Source organism: Callithrix jacchus, chromosome 8, assembly GCF_049354715.1.
Source record: "Callithrix jacchus isolate 240 chromosome 8, calJac240_pri, whole genome shotgun sequence".
Classification (NCBI taxonomy): domain Eukaryota; kingdom Metazoa; phylum Chordata; class Mammalia; order Primates; family Cebidae; genus Callithrix; species Callithrix jacchus.
This window is the reverse complement of record NC_133509.1, coordinates 127,852,084-127,864,383: the sequence shown is the minus strand read 5'-3', so window position 1 is coordinate 127,864,383 and position 12,300 is coordinate 127,852,084. Positions and strand designations below refer to the sequence as shown.

Sequence of the window (12,300 nt, the reverse complement as noted above, 5' to 3'; positions counted from 1 at the left end):
ATTTTTCAGTTCCTGAGTAACTGAGAATATAAACAACTTTACAATGGATATACATTAATTTGATCAGAGAAAAAAGACAGTTTTTTGAAAAGCTGCATCACTTTGTAGACACGGCCGGTATCTTTCCGTTCTGCCTAAGTCTCACTGTCTCCACTGTAGGAGGCAGCTGGGTCACATTTAGGGTTCGTAGGGCCCCAGGTGGCACTCCTGTGTCTTCCTTGTCTTTAGCATCCAGATCACACCTCATCTGGAAGCTGAGCTTGAATCTCAGCTCCGGGCTTGCCAGTGGGAGTTCTTGAGTCCTGAGCCTGGCCTTGGACTCCCGTTGTGAAGTGGAGCCAGACTGGCAGGTGGCTGCTCAGATGAGCATGAAAGGTGTGTCTAGGCTGCTGGGGCCTGAGGCTACTTCCTGAAGCTCCCCTGGGCCTTCAGCCAGTGGCTGCTGTTATTCCAGCAGTGAAACCCAACCATCACATTCCTTGAAATACTTTTAATAACTCTTACTAAATTTTGAATTTTCAGTGAGTTTGGCCTTGACCATCTGAAGGAAAGGCAGGCACACACCCCCACACACACCCATGGTGAAATGCAGGCAGGATCTGACATCCTGGGCTGAGAAATGCTGGTCTTCTCTTTTCCTGTCAACACTGCCCTGTTGACCATGCAAGGGGTGTGGAGATGCCATTGTCCCAGGGTCAGGGGGTTGGCAGGGAGGTTTGCTGCAGTCAGGGGCTTCCTGTGTAGGCCCCAGGGAATGGGACTGGCCTGGCTCAGAGCAGGAGCCACCCAGGAAGCAGGGGAACAGCCTTCCAGGGCTTCCCTGGTCCAGCTGCCTGTCGCTGCGGGCTCTTCTGAGGACAGAGCCCTGACAAGCGAGGGTCAGTGCCCAAGAAAAAAGGAGCATTGTTAGTGGGTGGGGACAGAGGAACAGCCAGGGCATTGTCGCCCAGCCAGGAGGCTCTGTGTGTTCAGTGGATTTCCCAGCTCCCTGACAGTCACAGGTACTGAGGTTTGGGTCTTCCATCCTCTGACAGCAGGTAGGTCCCTTTCTGGCAGCTGCCAGCATCTCTCATCCCTTCCCTGCTCTGCTTTGGGGGGATTTTTCTTAGCATTTCCGAGTTCTGGGGGCTGCATTCTCCCTCGCCCTCCCCTGTGGTATTGAGATGAGTGGGAGAGAAGGCGGTGTGGGCTGTTGGTAATGATCCCAGAGCCTGGAGAATAGGGGCAGTGTTTCTGGGGGAGAGCTGTCACCTGGCCCCTGGGGTGCTAAGCCTGATGAGTCATGAGGGGCGTGGGCCTCAGAACACTGGGGAGACTGGCTGGGCATCGGGGGATGTGGGGAGGCTGCCACCAGCAGACATCGAGAGCCGTGGGGGTCAGATGGGACACGTGCTCCAACCAGCCTCTCGGAGGAGGTCGCGTGTTTGTCATCGCTGGCTGCGTCTGACGTGGGAAAGCACTGGGAATACTGAGAAGCCTGTCACGTTTACTCTCTCACTGTCTTTGGTTTATCTTAAACCTCAGTGAGATGTTGGCAGTTCTTCTCATGCTGTCACAGAGCGTGACCTTGTGGCCTTGACCGCATGCACTTTAGACATTGCAGTCCACTGCAGCGTGCAGTCCTCCTGGGGCAGGGCTGGTGACTACAGCAGGACAGGGACAGTGTTCCTCCAGTTGTGGCCTCTGTTACCCTCAGCTCTTGCAGTTACTGACCTTGGGCTTCTGGGGAGGGGCAGGTCTTTTGTAGCCCTTTCTTGGAAGGGGTGGCCTTGGGCTTGATGAGTACTCCCCACTTGTTTCTAAACTCTGAGAATGCCCCTCAGGAATGAGAAAATTTCAAATTAGTCATCGAGTGCTGGAGTCCAGCTGGGAAGAGGCAACCACTTGGCACCACATGTACCACCTGGGCCTGCCACCTGCAGCCCAGGCCCTGGGCCTCTCTGGGTTCCTGGTGAGGCCCTAGGCCCAGCTAGTTTCTGGTGGGAAGTGACAGGGCCAGTAACTGAAGCAGAAGGCTCTGGTCCAGGTGACCCAGGCAGGTTGAAACCTGCCTCTGCCATCTCCGGGTCTCCAGGAGGGTGAGGCGGCTGTTCACAGTGCTGCCAGGCACCAGGCCCTGGGCAGCTGTGGTTGTTTCCATCCTGGGTCTTGTGCAACTCCTGGTAGACCACTGCCTCCCACTCACCAGTGTCAGAGCAGCCAGGCGGGTTTCTGCGGCCTGAGCCCCCTCCCTCCTGACAGTCCTGTTTCCTCGGCAACGCTGCATCTTTGGCCATCTGTTGACCTCCCATTCCCCTTGGCTTCTCAGTGCAGAATTTCCATAGCACATCAGTCTGCACTGGTGATCTCTGGTGTACGTGTACAGATATACACACCCATGGGAGATGAGGGAGGTGTCCCACTGTCCTTCAAGGTTCAGCTTACCTGCCACCTCCTCTGAGTCAGCTTCTGACTGCCCCATGTGAATACCTGTGCCTGCCTTTGTGTGCTCACTGCACTCTTTTGGGTCATTCTGAAAGAGCCTGTATTTTATTTTGCCTCACTGGCCCGATGGCCAACCCTGTCTGCCCTTGAGGCCATTCCTGCCACCCTGCTGCAGCAGTAAGTCCACAGCGGGGGGCTTGGGTTCTATTTGTTGAATGAATGTCTCCAATGTAATGTGACCAAGGTCCCACAGATCAGCAGCCGAGTGAGCTTTGAGCTCAGGTGAGCTCATTTGTGTGTTTCAGAGCCTGTGGTGGGCAGAGGACAGCAGGCTGTTGTCCTGAAGCCTCCAGAGCCTAGCGGAGAAGAGGAAGAGCCCTAAAGAAGGAGGTGTGTATTCCTTGTAGGACTTGCTTTGTAGGTGTAGGTGCGCAGAGGCCAGGTTGGAGGGAACCATTGAAACATGGGTTTTACAGTGCAGGCCCACATGGGGCATAGCCCCCTGGGCACTGGCATTGCCCACTGCCCATGTGTGCTGGGGCCATGCCAGCCTTCTCTGCTGCCAACCTGGCTTATCTACCCACCCTCAGTGGGCATGGCTTCCGCTTCCATCTCAGTTTCTGCTTCGTGCACCCTGCAAAGCCAGCACTTTTCTCTAGGGGGTGAGCCCTTTAGCAAAGGAGCTGGTGGAGCACACAGGTGGCTCAGGCCAGCCTGCCCTCCAGTGGGGAGCACAGTAGACAGATCTCCTAGCCCAGGGGGGCCAGCTGTGGTGGAGCCTACCTCCCCATTCCATTCTTAGAGAGGCCTCGGAAAAGCACAGGAATATAGGAGTGAAGGCATGGACTGGGCAGAGGGGCCAGAGTCACCCTCTGAGTGGGCCTATAGGGTCCCCAGAAGAGTTTTCTGGGTCAGAATCAAGAGACTCGGGAGCCTCTTTGCATCCTGTGAGCCCAGCCACTTTGCCTCTGGTTGGGGTAGGTTTTCCAGAACGCTCCGACAGAGAGAGGGAAGGCGGTTTCCATGGGAACCCCCAGCTGCTGCAGGTGCTGTGTGGCTGACGCCACCTCCCAATTCTATGTGCTGTTGGCAGGATGTGGAGGAGGCTACCTGGGAGGAAGGTGTTGGACAGGGCTTACCACGACCCACTGGGAAGTATTAGATAGCTTTTGGAGCTCACACTTTGGATAGGGTGCTGCGGGTCCCAGGCATCAGAGTTCACTCTTTCTTCGCCATTCCTGAGTTTGGAGAAAGGCTGCCAGCCAGTGCCTCAATGCTACCCATCACCAGAAGAGGTCCTGTGTGTGCCCCCTGCTCCATCCTCAGTCCCCAGTCCCATAGCTGCTGTGCTGTCCTGCTTCTCTTTCTGCCTCCTGCCCTCATGATTCCTGCCCTAACTGTAGCCCTCTCCACCTAGCAACACCCCATGCTGCCTGAGAGCCCTCCTGTGCCCACCACATACCCACCTGCACATGCATCACATTTACACATGCCGTTCTCTTCCAGGATGAACCCTCCCTGGTTCCTGAGGCTCTGGGGACCAGTGGGTATGTGTCTGTCTCTCTCCAGTGCCTCTTTCTCCTCTCTGCCTTTCCTTAGACACGTACCTCTCACCTCCTGTGTGACCTAGCTTCCTCCATGAAGTGCTCTTTGGTTTTCTCAGCAGGATCCCCCTCTCCCCAAGGCTCCCACTATTCCTCTACCAGGCCTGCCCTGGGACCCTCTCTCCCGAGTGGTTACTGTTGACTGATTGCTCATCAGTGTTCCCTGTCTAGACCCTGGTTCTGATGCCTGTGCCCAGCAGGGCTGGGCCCACAGGAGGTGCTGGGGAATGTAGGGGGTTGTCGGCTGCTGTGGGCCTTTGAGGAGGCCTCCTTCCTTCTCTGGTTAGTAAATTATTGCAGCAAGGCAGGGCAGCCCTGCACATCGATGCAGCTTTTCTTATTCTCCTGTCTTTCCACAAGGCTCACAGGTCACATGGCTGCTGCTTCAGAGTCACCGAGGTGCCACTGTTGGTTTATCTTAATATCACCCCCCGCCAGGAAACCTCCCTACACCCTGTCCCTAGGACTGGCTGAGATGACCTTTGGTCCTACTCTGACCTGTAGGATTACAGGAATAATAAATGACACTTAGTCACAGGCCTCAGCAAAATCTGAGACCCAACCAATTTGAATGTGCTGATTTCAAGTGTAGACCCTGGGAAAACTGGTGCCTACACCTTTCTCAAGCCCTTGGAGGGCACTGGCACAGATCTGCTCTCACCCTGAGTCTCTCTAGGTGTCTCTATGTCGACGCCTTCTCAGCAGCTCACAGCTGCTGCCCAGGGAGATGAAGCCCACCAGCTCCTTTGCTAAAGGGCTCACCCCCTAGAGAAAAGTGCTGGCTTTGCAGGGTGCACGATCTGATTTGTGTGAGCCTTTGTCCCATGTTTCTCTGAGCAGCTGCTCAGAGCTGTGGCGTACCCTGCAGTCTGCAGAGTGCAATGGCCCCATCATGAGTCCCAGCAACTCACCAGGATCACAGCCAGAGCTGGGTGGGTGTGCACCCTCCTGGATGAGGCTAATCAGAAGGTATTCAAGGGCATCAAGCTGCCCTGCCCAGCATGGTGTGTCCATAGTCCCCGGGGGACTTCCTCCCATCAAGGGTGGGGCAGGTCAGATGTGGGTCAGTAAATTTCTGTGACCTGGCAGCATTCTCTGGAATTCTCCCAAGCGAGTACACAAGGGTTTCAGTGTCAGCTTCTTCCCCTCTACAAATCTCCATTCACATGAACATAGCGAAGTACCTGAGAAGTCCTGCAGCGAAGCTTCTACTTAGCTTGACACAACCTGGAGCCTTTGCAAATGATTTTGAGTACTGAACTTCCCCTTTTCATGCAGTGTTTAAGAAAAATGTTAATGCTTTATTTTTATTATTATTATTATTATTATTTTTTTTTTTTTTGAGAAGGAGTCTTGCAGTGGCGCAATCTTAGCTCACTGCAATCTCCGCCTCCTGAGTTCAAGTGATTCTCCTGCCTCAGCCTCCCGAGTAGCTGGGCTTACAGGCCACCATGCCCAGCTAATTTTCGCATTTTTAGTAGAGATGGGATTTCACCATATTGGCCAGGCTAAGCCACCACGCCCAGCTAAATTACTAATATTGTATCAAATACCAGTTTGGAAACTGCCTCAAGGAATGCTCTCTTTGTATTGGAAAGCAATGAATATAGAAAGAGTACAGCTTGAGGGCTTAAATAATAATCTGTGCAGGCTTTGGAGGAATCTGAGTCAGAGTTCCCCCCCTTTATTGTTAAAAAGGATGCATAGAAAATGTTTTTGGCTTGGAGAATTCTTCACCACTGTAGCTGGGGCTGTCAGTTGCCATTCCAGGGGGAACATGGAGATGAAGCAGACATTGAGATATGTTTTTTGTTGTCAGCAAAAATAAACATCTCAGGCCACAAACCAGGGCGTGGAAGGGAGAAGTTTGGGGACATGAAGTTGGAATCCCACTTGGGGATGGGCACTTATTCTCGTACCACCACCTCTTGCAGCCAGCGACCAGGAGGTTTTTGTGGGGTCTGGGGCCCCCAGTAAAGCCCAGGCCCCCAGGTTCCAGACAAGCGAAATGATGGCTCAAGTTCCCACGGCAAGTCAGCACCAGGCTCCTGACCCCTGGTCCGCTGCTCTCTTGGACGCATCATGGTTTCCAAAAATCTTACCCAAGCCCCTTGTTCTGTGAGGCCATACACATGACAACTGCCATGTGTGAAGGGCTTACAGCCTATACCAGGCAAGGTGCTGATGCCTCACCTGCATTAACATCCACAGCAGTCTCTCCAAAGGGACTGAGGCATCTAACTCCCTCACTCATGGCCCTTTGCTACCTTCCCCCACTCTGAGGACACTGACTCCTAATCGTGCTCCACCTCTTTGTCCCCCATCCCCTGCACCCACGCTGGCCTCCTCTGCTCAGGACCCTGCACTTACCTTCTTCTTCTTATTGAGAACATTCTTTCCCAGGTCCCTCCTGGGCCGCCTTCTTGCCCAGGCCTTTCTTAGAGAGGCCTTGGATTCGTTTGCCAGTGCCGCTGTCACAAAAGGCCACAAACTGGGCAGCTTAAATAACAGAATGCACTCCTCCCATTCTGGAAGCCAGAAGTCTGAGATCCCACTTGGGGCTCCTGAGGCGGCGGGGTCTGTTCCAGGCGTCTCTCCCTGCTGGGGGTGAGTCGCCGACTGTCTTTGGTGTTCCTGGGAACGTAGAAGCATCACCATAAATCTCTGCCTCCATCATGATGTTTCTCCTTTGTGCGGGTCTGTGTCTAAATTTCCCCACCCTACTCTGGTATGACCTCATCTTAACAAGTGTCATCTGCAAAGACCCCATTTCCCAACCAGGTCACGTTCTGAGGTACTGGGGGTTAGGACTTCAACATACTGTTTTTTTGGGGGACATGGTTTAGCTTGTACGAGGCCTTCTCTGATGAGTGCCTCCCTTTCCCGTCATGCCCTCTGCACTTCATTAATATTGCAGCCCTTGGTGGCACCTGCAGTCACTTCATTTACTTGTTTTTTGTCTGTCTTCTGCACTAGGGTGTGAGTATGAGCACAGAGGACAGGGACCTGGTGGTCATCTTCATGTTGTATCTTCAGAGCTTGAGCAATGCCAGGCACAAAATTAATCTGTTCCCTTAATCACTCAATGAATGAGTGTGTGAGTGAATGAGTGAATGCATGAATGCATGAATGAAAGGAAACACAGCCCCCTGAAGCAAGTGCTATTGTCTTCCCCATCCATCACTCACACAAACTGAGGCTTTGAGAAAACCAGAGCAGAGTAAAGAACAGGCTTTTGTGTGTGATTCATGAAGCAGTAACGGTTTCTCTTTTATTTACCTCTTGGATCAAGGGCAGAAGCAAGAAGGGTGGCTGTGACTGCATTCTTGATGTTTTCAGAGTTTGTCAAGTGGGACATGTCACCTCGTTTTATTTTTGCACATTCTTCAGTCAGCTCTACAGATTGTAAATGTGGAGTGCCGCTCTCACAGCCTCAGTTCCCACGTTTGCGTTGGGAGTGCAGCATGCATTGCACGCTAACTTCATGCTTACCATCTGGGAGGGAAGTCGGGATCCGGGTGGTTCAGTGCTGGATCTGAGATCCTCTGTGGGAAGTGCAGGGAGACAGGGTAGTCGGGTGTCTGGAAGCAGGTAGCACAGCCTTTGAATTGATCTGGCTGAGAGAATTCTGTCCTCCGCCACAGCACGTGTTCAGCTTTGGGACAGTTACATGTGGCGCACCGAAGGCTATCTGCTGGGGACTGTCAGTGGCTTCCTCTGTTACCCTCACCTTGTCCACTCTCTTGGACCTGGGAGGGTCAGTGTCTGCGACTGTCCTATCCTCACTATGCTTGGTTCTAGAGGAAGGGGCCTGCAAGATACTCATGGGCTGCTTGGGAGGATAAGAGTCAGGCCCAGGAAGCCGTGCTGGTGACCAAGGGTGGTGGCTCCTCTCTGCCTTGTGTGTGCTTGTTGTCAGGGCATCTTTGGCCCTCAGGGATCGTGGCCTGCCAGCTTGGCTGAAAGCACAGCTGCCTGGAGCCTCTGTGCCCCTTGGGCTTCCTGTGGCCCATGTCTCCTCTCGGCAAGGTGCATCTTGGGGCTGAAGCTAGGGTGGCTCCAGTGTCCTTCCCTGCTCTGTTGCCCAGAGACTGCTTGATTTTTCTTACCCTGCCAGGCCCAGGGCATGTGTGGCTTATTCCTGGGGCTACTTGGGACATAATGGAATTCTTTAACCGGAAGATTCTCCATGAGCTCTGTGGAGCACTTTCCCCAGTATACCCTCCAGAGTCCAACACAGGCATAACTAAGCTCGGGGTCCCCAAGGGTCCAGGCCCCAGGTGGAGATGAGGGGCGGGCAGTGTGGGGTGGTGGCTGTAGGGAAGGGAGGATAAGACAACATGGGCCTGCTCTGTACTGTCAGCGACTTTCCACGAGTTCCATCATCTCATCGTACCTTCATTGTGTCAGTGTAAGCAAGGGATGACATGTCCTTGGAGGGGTGGGGGCATGAATGCTCAGCACATACTGTATGGATAGGTGAATGGTATCAATCTCTTCAGCCTTGGGGAGTCAATACAGTCCATGTTTTCTGGTTCCTGGAACAACTGGGCACAGTGCCATGCCGCACAGGGGCCACAGGGAGGAATAGGACATAGTCCCTCTCCTTGGTGAGGGGACACAGGCTAAGAAGAGCTCTCTGCAACTCATCAGCGGGGTAAGCTCAGTCAGCATGAGCCTCTCTGCTCTCCCTAAGTAGGCACCACAGTGGGGAGGCAGTGCAGTGTTCTCAGAGGGAAGGAGGAGCCACAGCCCCACCATCATGCCTGGGGTGCTGAGGCTTAGACAAGCCCAAGCTGAACCTGAAGGCAGTTACTGTTCGGCATTGGAGGTGGGAGATCCAGTGGGAACTATGATCGATGAGGTTCTGGAGGGTCTGAGAGCTGACACCCTCCAGACCCTGGGGGGGTGGTGTCTGCAGGGGGCCCGCTCTAGGCCAGGCTTAGTGCTAAGACTTCACCAGCACTGTCTCGTGGAATGCTGGTGGCAGCTGTCATTGGCTCTTTTGTACCAGTGAGGAAACAGTGTCTCAAGGGGGTTGAAGGTCACTGACTGAAGGCCCAGGTCTATCCACAGCTGCCTCTGCTTCTCCATTGCTTCCATGACCTGAGACTAGTTCCAAGGCCATCCTTGGCATAGGCACACAAAGAGCGGGGCCTAGGGAAAGACTGTCCTGGCTGGAGTGCTCGTCAACAGGCAGAGCGAAGGTGCCAGAACAGGCTGCCTTGGTACCTCCGGGGGTTGGTTTCCTGCTCATGTCACAGTCCAGTGGAGACCGGTGGCTTCTCCAAGCAGTGACTCAAGAATCTGGGTTCACTCCATCAGGTTATTCTGTCTTCCATCAGCCACATGAATGGGGTCTAGGGAAGGCACACTGTTCATCATACTTGAACTAGGTTGGCCTGGAAGCTCCCACTACTCTGTTCCCATTCTGTTGGCCAGGAGGTGTCCTTTGGCTCCTGTGCATGTTCGAGGGAAATAGGGTGTGTTGAGGAGCATGTGGCTGTGGGAGGGCAGCCTCTAGGTTTTTGCCTGGAGCCAGCAGGTGCCTGGGCCCACAGCACCAATTTCCCACTGAGGTCTTCTCATTGCAGAAAGCCAAGGACCAGCTGCTTTTTTCCCCACTGCTCTCTAGGTGACTTAGAAAGTACTGAAACCTCAGGCCAGAGGTTAGAGAGAGGAGAGGCAGGATTTCTCGGGCACTGAGAGCAAGGAGGGGTTTTCAGTGAGCCCCTTGTGATCAGCCAAAGCGGCTGGGTCAGGTGGCCCTGGGTGACACTGAGGTTGTCACGTGTGCCCTTGGGTGGGAAAGTGGGTACCAGTTGGACAGCAGTGTAAATCATTTTTGTTTTCTGTTGACAATTCGTTTGCTTACTCAGTGGCTAGTACACAGGCTCTGAGATCTGCAGAGGAGTCGTGAGAGGCACATGTACACGGATGTCCACATGCATGCACATGTAGACGTGTCCCTGTGTTGGAGCATCTGGAGTGTGGTTCTCCAGCTCTCTAGCCCAGAGTCTGCCCCACTGGTCTCCTCCCAGCTCCTTCATCATTAGCTATGTGGATGCCTTGGCGTCCCCAACTATATAATGGGAATAATAATCGGCTCTGCCTCACAGGGTCATTGAAATGATTAAGTGAGATAATTCATGTGAAGTGCTTAGAGGTGGGCTGGTTGCACAATAGGGGCCCAATGGCTGTTAGATACTGGCTAGATTTGCATCTAAGCCTATCTGACTCTCAGATCCCAAATGTGTTCTTCGTAGAGACTGCTCTGTTGGTACTTTACAAACTTTCAGCAAGTAAATAAGACATTTCACTGGTTTTAAATTTCCAGGAGCATATGATGAGAAGTTTCCCTTTCACCCAGATCCCACAAGCCCCCGGTCCTCTCCCCCATGGTGGTTGCCACTCTGACCGGTTTCGTGTGCACATCCCAAGACACTCTGTACATATGCAGTAAGATCTCACTTAGCCTCTTTGATAGGTTCTTGAAGACTGTGACTTTAAACGAAATATATAATGAAACCAACTTTTTTCTCATTGTTGTAAAAAAGTGACGTTGAAGGAATTGATGTTATTTGAGGACCTGCTGTGCAATATCTCAGTGGAAGCCACACTTTCCACGAACCTATCCCCCATGTTCAGTGAAGACTTACTGTACAAGCAACAGTTGACTTTGTGTAACTCCTTTCTCTCCTCCCTGTACGTATTCTAGCGTGCTGTGCTCAGCGATCGGCACCTTCTTGGAGATATTTCCGTGTCACTACAGAAAGCACCCCCTGTTCTTTTCTGTGGCAGCATGGTCTTCCACCACATGGATCGTCATAAGTGATTCAGTCCCTTCTCGATGGACTTTTATTTAGTTATCAATATTTGGCGATTACAAACAGTGCAGCAATGTGTGTGAGTACATATGTCGGGGAGAGCATCCTGTGGGATCAGCTCCTGGAAGTGGGACTTCTGAACGGGAAAGGTTATGCATTTAAATTGTGACGGGGATTACCGACTTGCTGCCTGTTGAGATGGTTGAATTTGTATCCCCCCAGCCCTGGCTAACACAGTGTGCTCTCCGTCTCTGACTTTCACCAATCTGGTACATATAAAATGGTATCTTAATATAGTTGTCATTTACATTTGTTGTATGAATGAGGTTGAGTATTTTCTAATATTTATATGTTGGGAGCCATTTGTAATTTTTTGTATGTACATTCAAAAATATCTTTTGTTCATGGTTTCTATTGTGTTAGGTTGCCTTTTAAAAAAAATCAGTTTATAGGATCTTATTATATTTGAGAGAGATTAATCATTTGTGATATGAGCTGTAAATATAATATATGGTGTTCCTGGTTAAAGGGATTCATGATCAAACCATGGGTTTCATAAATATAACTAATTCTCAGTCCATGTCCTATTCTTTTTTAAATTTTATTTATTTATTTATTTCTTCTAAGGGGTCTAAGGTAAAGATTCTGATCTTTTTTTTTTTAGACAGGATCTTGCTCTGTCACCCAGGCTGGAGTGTAGTGGTGCAATCTGTGCTCACACCACCCTCCTGCCTCAGCCTCCTGAGTAGCGGGGGCCACAGGTGTGGTGCGCACCACCAGCCTGCTCATTTTTGTATTTTTTGTAGAGATGGTATTTCACTCCGTCACCCAGGCTGGTCTCAAACTCCTGGACTCAGGTGACCCACCTGCCTCAGCCTCCCAAAGTGCTGGGATAACAGGCATGAGCCACCATACCCAGCTCTAAGTCCTATTCTTTTAAGGGTGTTTAGGAAAAAAAAAATGAGTATGACTGTTCAGGAAAATTGTGAAAAAGGAAGGTAGGACCTAGCTCTTATCGGTATTAAGCTATATCATGAAGCTATTGTAATTAAAACCATGTGGAAAAAAGAAAACCAAACCAAATCATTGTGGTATTGGTGTAAGACAGATTAACGGAGAATCCCCCAAAAATATGGGAATTAGGAAATATTGGCATTTGAAAACAGTGGTTAAAAGATGGGTAAGTAGATGGGGAGACAAATTGAGTGCCCATCTGGAAGAAAATGCACACAGACGCACACCTCAGTCTTCCACCGGAACAACTCCCGACGGATCCAAGATTTAATGATAAAAATTGAAAATGTAAAAATACTTGAGAAAACCATGGGCTGATTTAAAAAATTCTGGGGAGCAAAGGATCAAAAGATGAAAATATTTATGCATTTGAATTACAGAAAAGTCAAGATTTTCTGCCTGGCAAAACCACAACTAAAGTAGAAAGACAG

The 12,300-nt window shown here is 51.4% G+C and overlaps 1 protein-coding gene across 6 annotated transcripts in view; it reads left to right on the top strand.

Moving 5' to 3' along the window:
- The window catches only part of ITPK1 (inositol-tetrakisphosphate 1-kinase), a 180,696-nt gene that overhangs the window by 80,306 nt on the left and 88,090 nt on the right, over nucleotides 1–12,300 (top strand). The window contains exons 1-2 of one of the 6 annotated variants that reach the window (XM_078335643.1): nucleotides 965–1,037; nucleotides 2,730–2,814. The exons of 3 other annotated variants lie outside the window; for them this stretch is intronic. The gene's annotated coding sequence lies outside the window, so the exon portion shown is untranslated. Of the gene's footprint in view, nucleotides 1–964; nucleotides 1,038–2,729; nucleotides 2,815–12,300 lie in introns of those variants that run through there. 2 more of the 6 variants (XM_078335642.1, XM_035261323.3) reach the window with 2 other exon arrangements.